Genomic DNA, 13,369 nt, shown 5'->3' on the forward strand with positions numbered 1-13,369 from the left:
AACAAGATGCATATATAAGAATATCCCCATCATTCCGGGACACCCTTCGGATATGATATAAATTTCGAAGTACTAAAGCATCCGGTACTTTGGATGGGGTTTGTTAGGCCCAATAGATCTATCTTTAGGATTCGCGTCAATTAGGGTGTCTGTTCCCTAATTCTTAGATTACCAGACTTAATAAAAAGGGGCATATTCGATTTCGATAATTCAACCATAGAATGTAGTTTCACGTACTTGTGTCTATTTTGTAAATCATTTATAAAACCTGCATGTATTCTCATCCCAAAAATATTAGATTTTAAAAGTGGGACTATAACTCACTTTCACAGATTTTTACTTCGTCGGGAAGTAAGACTTGGCCACTGGTTGATTCACGAACCTATAACAATATATACATATATATCAAAGTATGTTCAAAATATATTTACAACACTTTTAATATATTTTGATGTTTTAAGTTTATTAAGTCAGCTGTCCTCGTTAGTAACCTACAACTAGTTGTCCACAGTTAGATGTACAGAAATAAATCGATAAATATTATCTTGAATCAATCCACGACCCAGTGTATACGTATCTCAGTATTGATCACAACTCAAACTATATATATTTTGGAATCAACCTCAACCCTGTATAGCTAACTCCAACATTCACATATAGAGTGTCTATGGTTGTTCCGAAATATATATAGATGTGTCGACATGATAGGTCGAAACATTGTATACGTGTCTATGGTATCTCAAGATTACATAATATATAATACAAGTTGATTAAGTTATGGTTGGAATAGATTTGTTACCAATTTTCACGTAGCTAAAATGAGAAAAATTATCCAATCTTGTTTTACCCATAACTTCTTCATTTTAAATCCGTTTTGAGTGAATCAAATTGCTATGGTTTCATATTGAACTCTATTTTATGAATCTAAACAAAAAAAGTATAGGTTTCTAGTCGGAAAAATAAGTTACAAGTCGTTTTTGTAAAGGTAGTCATTTCAGTCGAAAGAACGACGTCTAGATGACCATTTTAGAAAACATACTTCCACTTTGAGTTTAACCATAATTTTTGGATATAGTTTCATGTTCATAATAAAAATCATTTTCTCAGAATAACAACTTTTAAATCAAAGTTTATCATAGTTTTTAATTAACTAACCCAAAACAGCCCGCGGTGTTACTACGACGGCGTAAATCCGGTTTTACGGTGTTTTTCGTGTTTCCAGGTTTTAAATCATTAAGTTAGCATATCATATAGATATAGAACATGTGTTTAGTTGATTTTAAAAGTCAAGTTAGAAGGATTAACTTTTGTTTGCGAACAAGTTTAGAATTAACTAAACTATGTTCTAGTGATTACAAGTTTAAACCTTCGAATAAGATAGCTTTATATGTATGAATCGAATGATGTTATGAACATCATTACTACCTTAAGTTCCTTGGATGAACCTACTGGAAAAGAGAAAAATGGATCTAGCTTCAATGGATCCTTGGATGGCTCAAAGTTCTTGAAGCAAAATCATGACACGAAAACAAGTTCAAGTAAGATCATCACTTGAAATAAGATTGTTATAGTTATAGAAATTGAACCAAAGTTTGAATATGATTATTACCTTGTATTAGAATGATAACCTACTGTAAGAAACAAAGATTTCTTGAGGTTGGATGATCACCTTACAAGATTGGAAGTGAGCTAGCAAACTTGAAAGTATTCTTGATTTTATGAAACTAGAACTTTTGGAATTTATGAAGAACACTTAGAACTTGAAGATAGAACTTGAGAGAGTTCAATTAGATGAATAAAATTGAAGAATGAAAGTGTTTGTAGGTGTTTTTGGTCGTTGGTGTATGGATTAGATATAAAGGATATGTAATTTTGTTTTCATGTAAATAAGTCATGAATGATTACTCATATTTTTGTAATCTTATGAGATATTTCATGCTAGTTGCCAAATGATGGTTCCCACATGTGTTAGGTGACTCACATGGGCTGCTAAGAGCTGATCATTGGAGTGTATATACCAATAGTACATACATCTAAAAGCTGTGTATTGTACGAGTACGAATACGGGTGCATACGAGTAGAATTGTTGATGAAACTGAACGAGAATGTAATTGTAAGCATTTTTGTTAAGTAGAAGTATTTTGATAAGTGTATTGAAGTCTTTCAAAAGTGTATAAATACATATTAAAACACTACATGTATATACATTTTAACTGAGTCGTTAAGTCATCGTTAGTCGTTACATGTAAGTGTTGTTTTGAAACCTTTAGGTTAACGATCTTGTTAAATGTTGTTAACCCAATGTTTATAATATCAAAAGAGATTTTAAATTATTATATTATCATGATATTATGATGTACGAATATCTCTTAATATGATATATATACATTAAATGTCGTTACAACGATAAACGTTACATATATGTCTCGTTTCAAAATCATTAAGTTAGTAGTCTTGTTTTTACATATGTAGTTCATTGTTAATATAATTAATGATATGTTTACTTATCATAATATCATGTTAACTATATATATAACCATATATATGTCATCATATAGTTTTTTTACAAGTTTTAACGTTCGTGAATCACCTGTCAACTTGGGTGGTCAATTGTCTATATGAAACCTATTTCAATTAATCAAGTCTTAACAAGTTTGATTGCTTAACATGTTGGAAACATTTAATCATGTAAACATCAATCTCAATTAATATATATAAACATGGAAAAGTTCGGGTCACTACAGTACCTACCCGTTAAATAAATTTCGTCCCGAAATTTTAAGCTGTTGAAGGTGTTGACGAATCTTCTGGAAATAGATGCGGGTATTTCTTCTTCATCTGATCTTCACGCTCCCAGGTGAACTCGGGTCCTCTACGAGCATTCCATCGAACCTTAACAATTGGTATCTTGTTTTGCTTAAGTCTTTTAACCTCACGATCCATTATTTCGACGGGTTCTTCGATGAATTGGAGTTTTTCGTTGATTTGGATTTCATCTAACGGAATAGTGAGATCTTCTTTAGCAAAACATTTCTTCAAATTCGAGACGTGGAAAGTGTTATGTACAGCCGCGAGTTGTTGAGGTAACTCAAGTCGGTAAGCTACTGGTCCGACACGATCAATAATCTTGAATGGTCCAATATACCTTGGATTTAATTTCCCTCGTTTACCAAATCGAACAACGCCTTTCCAAGGTGAAACTTTAAGCATGACCATCTCTCCAATTTCAAATTCTATATCTTTTCTTTTAATGTCAGCGTAGCTCTTTTGTCGACTTTGGGAGGTTTTCAACCGTTGTTGAATTTGGATGATCTTCTCGGTAGTTTCTTGTATAATCTCCGGACCCGTAATCTGTCTATCCCCCACCTCACTCCAACAAATCGGAGACCTGCACTTTCTACCATAAAGTGCTTCAAACGGCGCCATCTCAATGCTTGAATGGTAGCTGTTGTTGTAGGAAAATTCTGCTAACGGTAGATGTCGATCCCAACTGTTTCCGAAATCAATAACACATGCTCGTAGCATGTCTTCAAGCGTTTGTATCGTCCTTTCGCTCTGCCCATCAGTTTGTGGATGATAGGCAGTACTCATGTCTAGACGAGTTCCTAATGCTTGCTGTAATGTCTGCCAGAATCTTGAAATAAATCTGCCATCCCTATCAGAGATAATAGAGATTGGTATTCCATGTCTGGAGACGACTTCCTTCAAATACAGTCGTGCTAACTTCTCCATCTTGTCATCTTCTCTTATTGGTAAGAAGTGTGCTGATTTGGTGAGACGATCAACTATTACCCAAATAGTATCAAAACCACTTGCAGTCCTTGGCAATTTAGTGATGAAATCCATGGTAATGTTTTCCCATTTCCATTCCGGGATTTCGGGTTGTTGAAGTAGACCTGATGGTTTCTGATGCTCAGCTTTGACCTTAGAACACGTCAAACATTCTCCTACGTATTTAGCAACATCGGCTTTCATACCCGGCCACCAAAAATGTTTCTTGAGATCCTTGTACATCTTCCCCGTTCCAGGATGTATTGAGTATCTGGTTTTATGAGCTTCTCTAAGTACCATTTCTCTCATATCTCCAAATTTTGGTACCCAAATCCTTTCAGCCCTATACCGGGTTCCGTCTTCCCGAATATTAAGATGCTTCTCCGATCCTTTGGGTATTTCATCCTTTAAATTTCCCTCTTTTAAAACTCCTTGTTGCGCCTCCTTTATTTGAGTAGTAATGTTATTATGAATCATTATATTCATAGATTTTACTCGAATGGGTTCTCTATCCTTCCTGCTCAAGGCATCGGCTACCACATTTGCCTTCCCCGGGTGGTAACGAATCTCAAAATCGTAATCATTCAATAATTCAATCCACCTACGCTGCCTCATATTCAGTTGTTTCTGATTAAATATGTGTTGAAGACTTTTGTGGTCGGTATATATAATACTTTTGACCCCATATAAGTAGTGCCTCCAAGTCTTTAATGCAAAAACAACCGCGCCTAATTCCAAATCATGCGTCGTATAATTTTGTTCGTGAATCTTCAATTGTCTAGACGCATAAGCAATCACCTTCGTTCGTTGCATTAATACACAACCGAGACCTTGCTTTGATGCGTCACAATAAATCACAAAATCATCATTCCCTTCAGGCAATGACAATATAGGTGCCGTAGTTAGCTTTTTCTTCAATAACTGAAATGCTTTCTCTTGTTCATCATTCCATTCAAATTTCTTCCCTTTATGCGTTAATGCAGTCAAGGGTTTTGCTATTCTGGAAAAGTCTTGGATGAACCTTCTGTAGTAACCAGCTAGTCCTAAAAACTGGCGTATGTGTTTCGGAGTTTTCGGGTTTTCCCACTTTTCAACAGTTTCTATCTTTGCCGGATCCACCTTAATACCTTCTTTGTTCACTATGTGACCGAGGAATTGAACTTCTTCCAACCAAAATGCACACTTTGAAAACTTAGCGTACAATTCTTCCTTCCTCAATACTTCTAACACCTTTCTCAAATGTTCACCGTGTTCTTGGTCATTCTTTGAGTAAATAAGTATGTCATCAATGAAAACAATGACAAACTTGTCAAGGTATGGTCCACATGAAATGTCCCGTTCTTATTGATTAAAAACGTTCCATATTAATTGATTTCGTTGCGAGGTTTTGACCTCTATATGAGACGTTTTTCAAAGACTGCATTCATTTTTAAAACAAACCATAACCTTTATTTCATAAATAAAGGTTTAAAAAGCTTTACGTAGATTATCAAATAATGATAATCTAAAATATCCTGTTTACACACGACCATTACATAATGGTTTACAATACAAATATGTTACATCGAAATCAGTTTCTTGAATGCAGTTTTTACACAATATCATACAAACATGGACTCCAAATCTTGTCCTTATTTTAGTATGCAACAGCGGAAGCTCTTAATATTCACCTGAGAATAAACATGCTTTAAACGTCAACAAAAAATGTTGGTGAGTTATAGGTTTAACCTATATATATCAAATCGTAACAATAGACCACAAGATTTCATATTTCAATACACATCCCATACATAGAGATAAAAATCATTCATATGGTGAACACCTGGTAACCGACAATAACAAGATGCATATATAAGAATATCCCCATCATTCCGGGACACCCTTCGGATATGATATAAATTTCGAAGTACTAAAGCATCCGGTACTTTGGATGGGGTTTGTTAGGCCCAATAGATCTATCTTTAGGATTCGCGTCAATTAGGGTGTCTGTTCCCTAATTCTTAGATTACCAGACTTAATAAAAAGGGGCATATTCGATTTCGATAATTCAACCATAGAATGTAGTTTCACGTACTTGTGTCTATTTTGTAAATCATTTATAAAACCTGCATGTATTCTCATCCCAAAAATATTAGATTTTAAAAGTGGGACTATAACTCACTTTCACAGATTTTTACTTCGTCGGGAAGTAAGACTTGGCCACTGTTGATTCACGAACCTATAACAATATATACATATATATTAAAGTATGTTCAAAATATATTTACAACACTTTTAATATATTTTGATGTTTTAAGTTTATTAAGTCAGCTGTCCTCGTTAGTAACCTATAACTAGTTGTCCACAGTTAGATGTACAGAAATAAATCGATAAATATTATCTTGAATCAATCCATGACCCAGTGTATACGTATCTCAGTATTGATCACAACTCAAACTATATATATTTTGGAATCAACCTCAACCCTGTATAGCTAACTCCAACATTCACATATAGAGTGTCTATGGTTGTTCCGAAATACATATAGATGTGTCGACATGATAGGTCGAAACATTGTATACGTGTCTATGGTATCTCAAGATTACATAATATACAATACAAGTTGATTAAGTTATGGTTGGAATAGATTTGTTACCAATTTTCACGTAGCTAAAATGAGAAAAATTATCCAATCTTGTTTTACCCATAACTTCTTCATTTTAAATCCGTTTTGAGTGAATCAAATTGCTATGATTTCATATTGAACTCTATTTTATGAATCTAAACAGAAAAAGTATAGGTTTATAGTCGGAAAAATAAGTTACAAGTCGTTTTTGTAAAGGTAGTCATTTCAGTCGAAAGAACGACGTCTAGATGACCATTTTAGAAAACATACTTCCACTTTGAGTTTAACCATAATTTTTGGATATAGTTTCATGTTCATAATAAAAATCATTTTCTCTGAATAACAACTTTTAAATGAAAGTTTATCATAGTTTTTAATTACCTAACCCAAAACAGCCCGCGGTGTTACTACGACGGCGTAAATCCGGTTTTACGGTGTTTTTCGTGTTTCCAGGTTTTAAATCATTAAGTTAGCATATCATATAGATATAGAACATGTGTTTAGTTGATTTTAAAAGTCAAGTTAGAAGGATTAACTTTTGTTTGCGAACAAGTTTAGAATTAACTAAACTATGTTCTAGTGATTACAAGTTTAAACCTTCGAATAAGATAGCTTTATATGTATGAATTGAATGATGTTATGAACATCATTACTACCTTAATTTCCTTGGATAATCCTACTGGAAAAGAGAAAAATGGATCTAGCTTCAATGGATCCTTGGATGGCTCGAAGTTCTTGAAGCAGAATCATGACACGAAAACAAGTTCAAGTAAGATCATCACTTGAAATAAGATTGTTATAGTTATAGAAATTGAACCAAAGTTTGAATATGATTATTACCTTGTATTAGAATGATAACCTACTGTAAGAAACAAAGATTTCTTGAGGTTGGATGATCACCTTACAAGATTGGAAGTGAGCTAGCAAACTTGAAAGTATTCTTGATGTTATGAAACTAGAACTTTTGAAATTTATGAAGAACACTTAGAACTTGAAGATAGAACTTGAGAGAGATCAATTAGATGAAGAAAATTGAAGAATGAAAGTGTTTGTAGGTGTTTTTGGTCGTTGGTGTATGGATTAGATATAAAGGATATGTAATTTTGTTTTCATGTAAATAAGTCATGAATGATTACTCATATTTTTGTAATTTTATGAGATATTTCATGCTAGTTGCCAAATGATGGTTCCCACATGTGTTAGGTGACTCACATGGGCTGCTAATAGCTGATCATTGGAGTGTATATACCAATAGTACATACATCTAAAAGCTGTGTATTGTACGAGTACGAATACGGGTGCATACGAGTAGAATTGTTGATGAAACTGAACGAGGATGTAATTGTAAGCATTTTTGTTAAGTAGAAGTATTTTGATAAGTGTATTGAAGTCTTTCAAAAGTGTATAAATACATATTAAAACACTACATGTATATACATTTTAACTGAGTCGTTAAGTCATCGTTAGTCGTTACATGTAAGTGTTGTTTTGAAACCTTTAGGTTAACGATCTTGTTAAATGTTGTTAACCCAATGTTTATAATATCAAATGAGATTTTAAATTATTATATTATCATGATATTATCATGTATGAATATCTCTTAATATGATATATATACATTAAATGTCTTTACAACGATAATCGTTACATATATGTCTCGTTTAAAAATCATTAAGTTAGTAGTCTTGTTTTTACATATGTAGTTCATTGTTAATATACTTTATGATATGTTTTCTTATCATAGTATCATGTTAACTATATATATATATATCCATATATATGTCATCATATAGTTTTTACAAGTTTTAACGTTCGTGAATCACCGATCAACTTGGGTGGTCAATTGTCTATATGAAACATATTTCAATTAATCAAGTCTTAACAAGTTTGATTGCTTAACATGTTGGAAACATTTAATCATGTAAATATCAATCTCAATTAATATATATAAACATGGAAAAGTTCGGGTCACTACAGTACCTACCCGTTAAATAAATTTCGTCCCGAAATTTTAAGGTGTTGAAGGTGTTGACGAATCTTCTGGAAATAGATGCGGGTATTTCTTCTTCATCTGATCTTCACGCTCCCAGGTGAACTCGGGTCCTCTACGAGCATTCCATCGAACCTTAACAATTGGTATCTTGTTTTGCTTAAGTCTTTTAACCTCACGATCCATTATTTCGACGGGTTCTTCGATGAATTGAAGTTTTTCGTTGATTTGGATTTCATCTAACGGAATAGTGAGATCTTCTTTAGCAAAACATTTCTTTAAATTCGAGACGTGGAAAGTGTTATGTACAGCCGCGAGTTGTTGAGGTAACTCTAGTCGGTAAGCTACTGGTCCGACACGATCAATAATCTTGAATGGTCCAATATACCTTGGATTTAATTTCCCTCGTTTACCAAATCGAACAACGCCTTTCCAAGGTGCAACTTTAAGCATGACCATCTCTCCAATTTCAAATTCTATATCTTTTCTTTTAATGTCAGCGTAGCTCTTTTGTCGACTTTGGGCGGTTTTCAACCGTTGTTGAATTTGGATGATCTTCTCGGTAGTTTCTTGTATAATCTCCGGACCCGTAATCTGTCTATCCCCCACTTCACTCCAACAAATCGGAGACCTGCACTTTCTACCATAAAGTGCTTCAAACGGCGCCATCTCAATGCTTGAATGGTAGCTGTTGTTGTAGGAAAATTCTGCTAACGGTAGATGTCGATCCCAACTGTTTCCGAAATCAATAACACATGCTCGTAGCATGTCTTCAAGCGTTTGTATCGTCCTTTCGCTCTGCCCATCAGTTTGTGGATGATAGGCAGTACTCATGTCTAGACGAGTTCCTAATGCTTGCTGTAATGTCTGCCAGAATCTTGAAATAAATCTGCCATCCCTATCAGAGATAATAGAGATTGGTATTCCATGTCTGGAGACGACTTCCTTCAAATACAGCCGTGCTAACTTCTCCATCTTGTCATCTTCTCTTATTGGTAGGAAGTGTGCTGATTTGGTGAGACGATCAACTATTACCCAAATAGTATCAAAACCACTTGCAGTCCTTGGCAATTTAGTGATGAAATCCATGGTAATGTTTTCCCATTTCCATTCCGGGATTTCGGGTTGTTGAAGTAGACCTGATGGTTTCTGATGCTCAGCTTTGACCTTAGAACACGTCAAACATTCTCCTACGTATTTAGCAACATCGGCTTTCATACCCGGCCACCAAAAATGTTTCTTGAGATCCTTGTACATCTTCCCCGTTCTAGGATGTATTGAGTATCTGGTTTTATGAGCTTCTCTAAGTACCATTTCTCTCATATCTCCAAATTTTGGTACCCAAATCCTTTCAGCCCTATACCGGGTTCCGTCTTCCCGAATATTAAGATGCTTCTCCGATCCTTTGGGTATTTCATCCTTTAAATTTCCCTCTTTTAAAACTCCTTGTTGCGCCTCCTTTATTTGAGTAGTAATGTTATTATGAATCATTATATTCATAGATTTTACTCGAATGGGTTCTCTATCCTTCCTGCTCAAGGCATCGGCTACCACATTTGCCTTCCCCGGGTGGTAACGAATCTCAAAGTCGTAATCATTCAATAATTCAATCCACCTACGCTGCCTCATATTCAGTTGTTTCTGATTAAATATGTGTTGAAGACTTTTGTGGTCGGTATATATAATACTTTTGACCCCATATAAGTAGTGCCTCCAAGTCTTTAATGCAAAAACAACCGCGCCTAATTCCAAATCATGCGTCGTATAATTTTGTTCGTGAATCTTCAATTGTCTAGACGCATAAGCAATCACCTTCGTTCGTTGCATTAATACACAACCGAGACCTTGCTTTGATGCATCACAATAAATCACAAAATCATCATTCCCTTCAGGCAATGACAATATAGGTGCCGTAGTTAGCTTTTTCTTCAATAACTGAAACGCTTTCTCTTGTTCATCATTCCATTCAAATTTCTTCCCTTTATGCGTTAATGCAGTCAAGGGTTTTGCTATTCTGGAAAAGTCTTGGATGAACCTTCTGTAGTAACCAGCTAGTCCTAAAAACTGGCGTATGTGTTTCGGAGTTTTCGGGGTTTCCCACTTTTCAACAGTTTCTATCTTTGCCGGATCCACCTTAATACCTTCTTTGTTCACTATGTGACCGAGGAATTGAACTTCTTCCAACCAAAATGCACACTTTGAAAACTTAGCGTACAATTCTTCCTTCCTCAATACTTCTAACACCTTTCTCAAATGTTCACCGTGTTCTTGGTCATTCTTTGAGTAAATAAGTATGTCATCAATGAAAACAATGACAAACTTGTCAAGGTATGGTCCACACACTCGGTTCATAAGGTCCATGAACACAGCTGGTGCATTAGTTAAACCAAACGGCATGACCATAAACTCGTAATGACCGTAACGTGTTCTGAAAGCAGTCTTTGGAATATCATCTTCTTTCACCCGCATTTGATGATACCCGGAACGTAAGTCAATCTTTGAATAAACAGACGAGCCTTGTAGTTGATCAAATAAGTCGTCGATTCTCGGTAGTGGGTAGCGGTTCTTGATGGTAAGTTTGTTCAACTCTCGGTAGTCGATACACAACCTGAATGTACCATCTTTCTTCTTGACAAACAAAACAGGAGCTCCCCACGGTGATGTGCTTGGTCGAATGAAACCACGCTCTAAAAGTTCTTGTAATTGGCTTTGCAGTTCTTTCATCTCGCTGGGTGCGAGTCTGTAAGGAGCACGAGCTATTGGTGATGCTCCTGGTACAAGATCTATTTGAAATTCAACGGATCGATGTGGGGGTAATCCCGGTAATTCTTTCGGAAATACATCGGGAAATTCTTTTGCAATGGGAACATCATTGATGCTCTTTTCTTCAGTTTGTACTTTCTCGACGTGTGCTAGAACAGCATAGCAACCTTTTCTTATTAGTTTTTGTGCCTTCAAATTACTAATAAGATGTAGCTTCGTGTTGCCCTTTTCTCCGTACACCATTAAGGGTTTTCCTTTTTCTCGTATAATGCGAATTGCATTTTTGTAACAAACAATCTCCGCTTTCACTTCTTTCAACCAGTCCATACCGATTATCACATCAAAACTCCCTAACTCTACTGGTATCAAATCAATCTTAAATGTTTCGCTAACCAGTTTAATTTCTCGATTCCGACATATATTATCTGCTGAAATTAATTTACCATTTGCTAATTCGAGTAAAAATTTACTATCCAAAGGCGTCAATGGACAACTTAATTTAGCACAAAAATCTCTACTCATATAGCTTCTATCCGCACCCGAATCAAATAAAACGTAAGCAGATTTATTGTCAATAAGAAACGTACCCGTAACAAGCTCCGGGTCTTCCTGTGCCTCTACCGCATTAATATTGAAAACTCTTCCACGGCCTTGTCCATTCGTGTTCTCCTGGTTCGGGCAATTTCTAATAATGTGGCCTGGTTTTCCACATTTATAACAAACTACATTGGCATAACTTGCTCCGACACTACTTGCTCCGCCATTACTCGTTCCGACACCATTTGTTCCTTTCGTTCTATTAACCCCTGGTCCGTAGACCTCACACTTCGCCGCGCTATGACCATTTCTTTTACACTTGTTGCAAAATTTGGTGCAGAACCCCGAGTGATTCTTTTCACACCTTTGGCATAGCTGCTTCTGATTGTTGTTGTTGTTGTTGTTGCGGTTATTATTGTTGTTGGGATGATTGTTGTAGTTGCTGTTGTTGTTGTTGTTGTTGTTGTTGGGCCGTTTGTTGTAGTTGCGATTGATGTTGCGATTGTTGGGATAATTGTTGCGATTATTGTTGTAATTGCTGTTGTTGTTGTATTGGTGATTCTTATCACCGTTTTCCTCCCACTTTCTTTTGACTTGCTTCACATTGGCCTCTTCAGCAGTCTGTTCTTTAATTCTTTCTTCAATCTGGTTCACTAGTTTGTGAGCCATTCTACATGCCTGTTGTATGGAGGCGGGCTCGTGTGAACTTATATCTTCTTGGATTCTTTCCGGTAATCCTTTCACAAACGCGTCGATCTTCTCTTCCTCATCTTCGAATGCTCCCGGACACAGTAGGCACAATTCTGTGAATCGTCTTTCGTACGTGGTAATATCAAATCCTTGGGTTCGTAACCCTCTAAGTTCTGTCTTGAGCTTATTGACCTCGGTTCTGGGACGGTACTTCTCGTTCATCAAGTGCTTGAATGCTGACCACGGTAGTGCGTACGCATCATCTTGTCCCACTTGCTCTAGATAGGTATTCCACCATGTTAACGCAGAACCTGTGAAGGTATGCGTAGCGTACTTCACTTTGTCCTCTTCAGTACACTTACTTATGGCAAACACCGATTCAACCTTCTCGGTCCACCGTTTCAATCCGATCGGTCCTTCGGTTCCATCAAATTCCAAAGGTTTGCAGGCAGTGAATTCTTTGTAGGTGCATCCTACACGATTTCCTGTACTGCTAGATCCAAGGTTATTGTTGGTATGGAGCGCAGCCTGTACTGCGGCTATGTTTGAAGCTAGAAAAGTACGGAATTCCTCTTCATTCATATTCACGGTGTGTCGAGTAGTCGGTGCCATTTCCTTCAAAATAGTTAAATGGAACACGTTAATCATACAGAATATTAAGAGTAGTTAATAGTATTTCGTAGCATAATATGAACTCATTTATAAAAGCTTTTTCTTCATATTAGCGTTTTATAAGTTTAAATTCGGGTAGTACCTACCCGTTAAGTTCATACTTAGTAGCTAATATACAATTCAACTACTACAATTCTATATGAAAAACTGATTGTAATAATATTTCGCGTTCAAACTTTTATACAATATTTTACAAACTTACAATACCGCTTATTTTACATAAAGCATGAAATATAGCACACAATAACTTTGATACAAGATAGTTGTGAAAACAATTCTAGCTAGTACACAAGTCGTTCGGCAAAGGCAATAAAGACACGTAATTCATACGTCCAGAAACA

Source organism: Rutidosis leptorrhynchoides, chromosome 3 (genome assembly GCF_046630445.1).
Source record: "Rutidosis leptorrhynchoides isolate AG116_Rl617_1_P2 chromosome 3, CSIRO_AGI_Rlap_v1, whole genome shotgun sequence".
Classification (NCBI taxonomy): domain Eukaryota; kingdom Viridiplantae; phylum Streptophyta; class Magnoliopsida; order Asterales; family Asteraceae; genus Rutidosis; species Rutidosis leptorrhynchoides.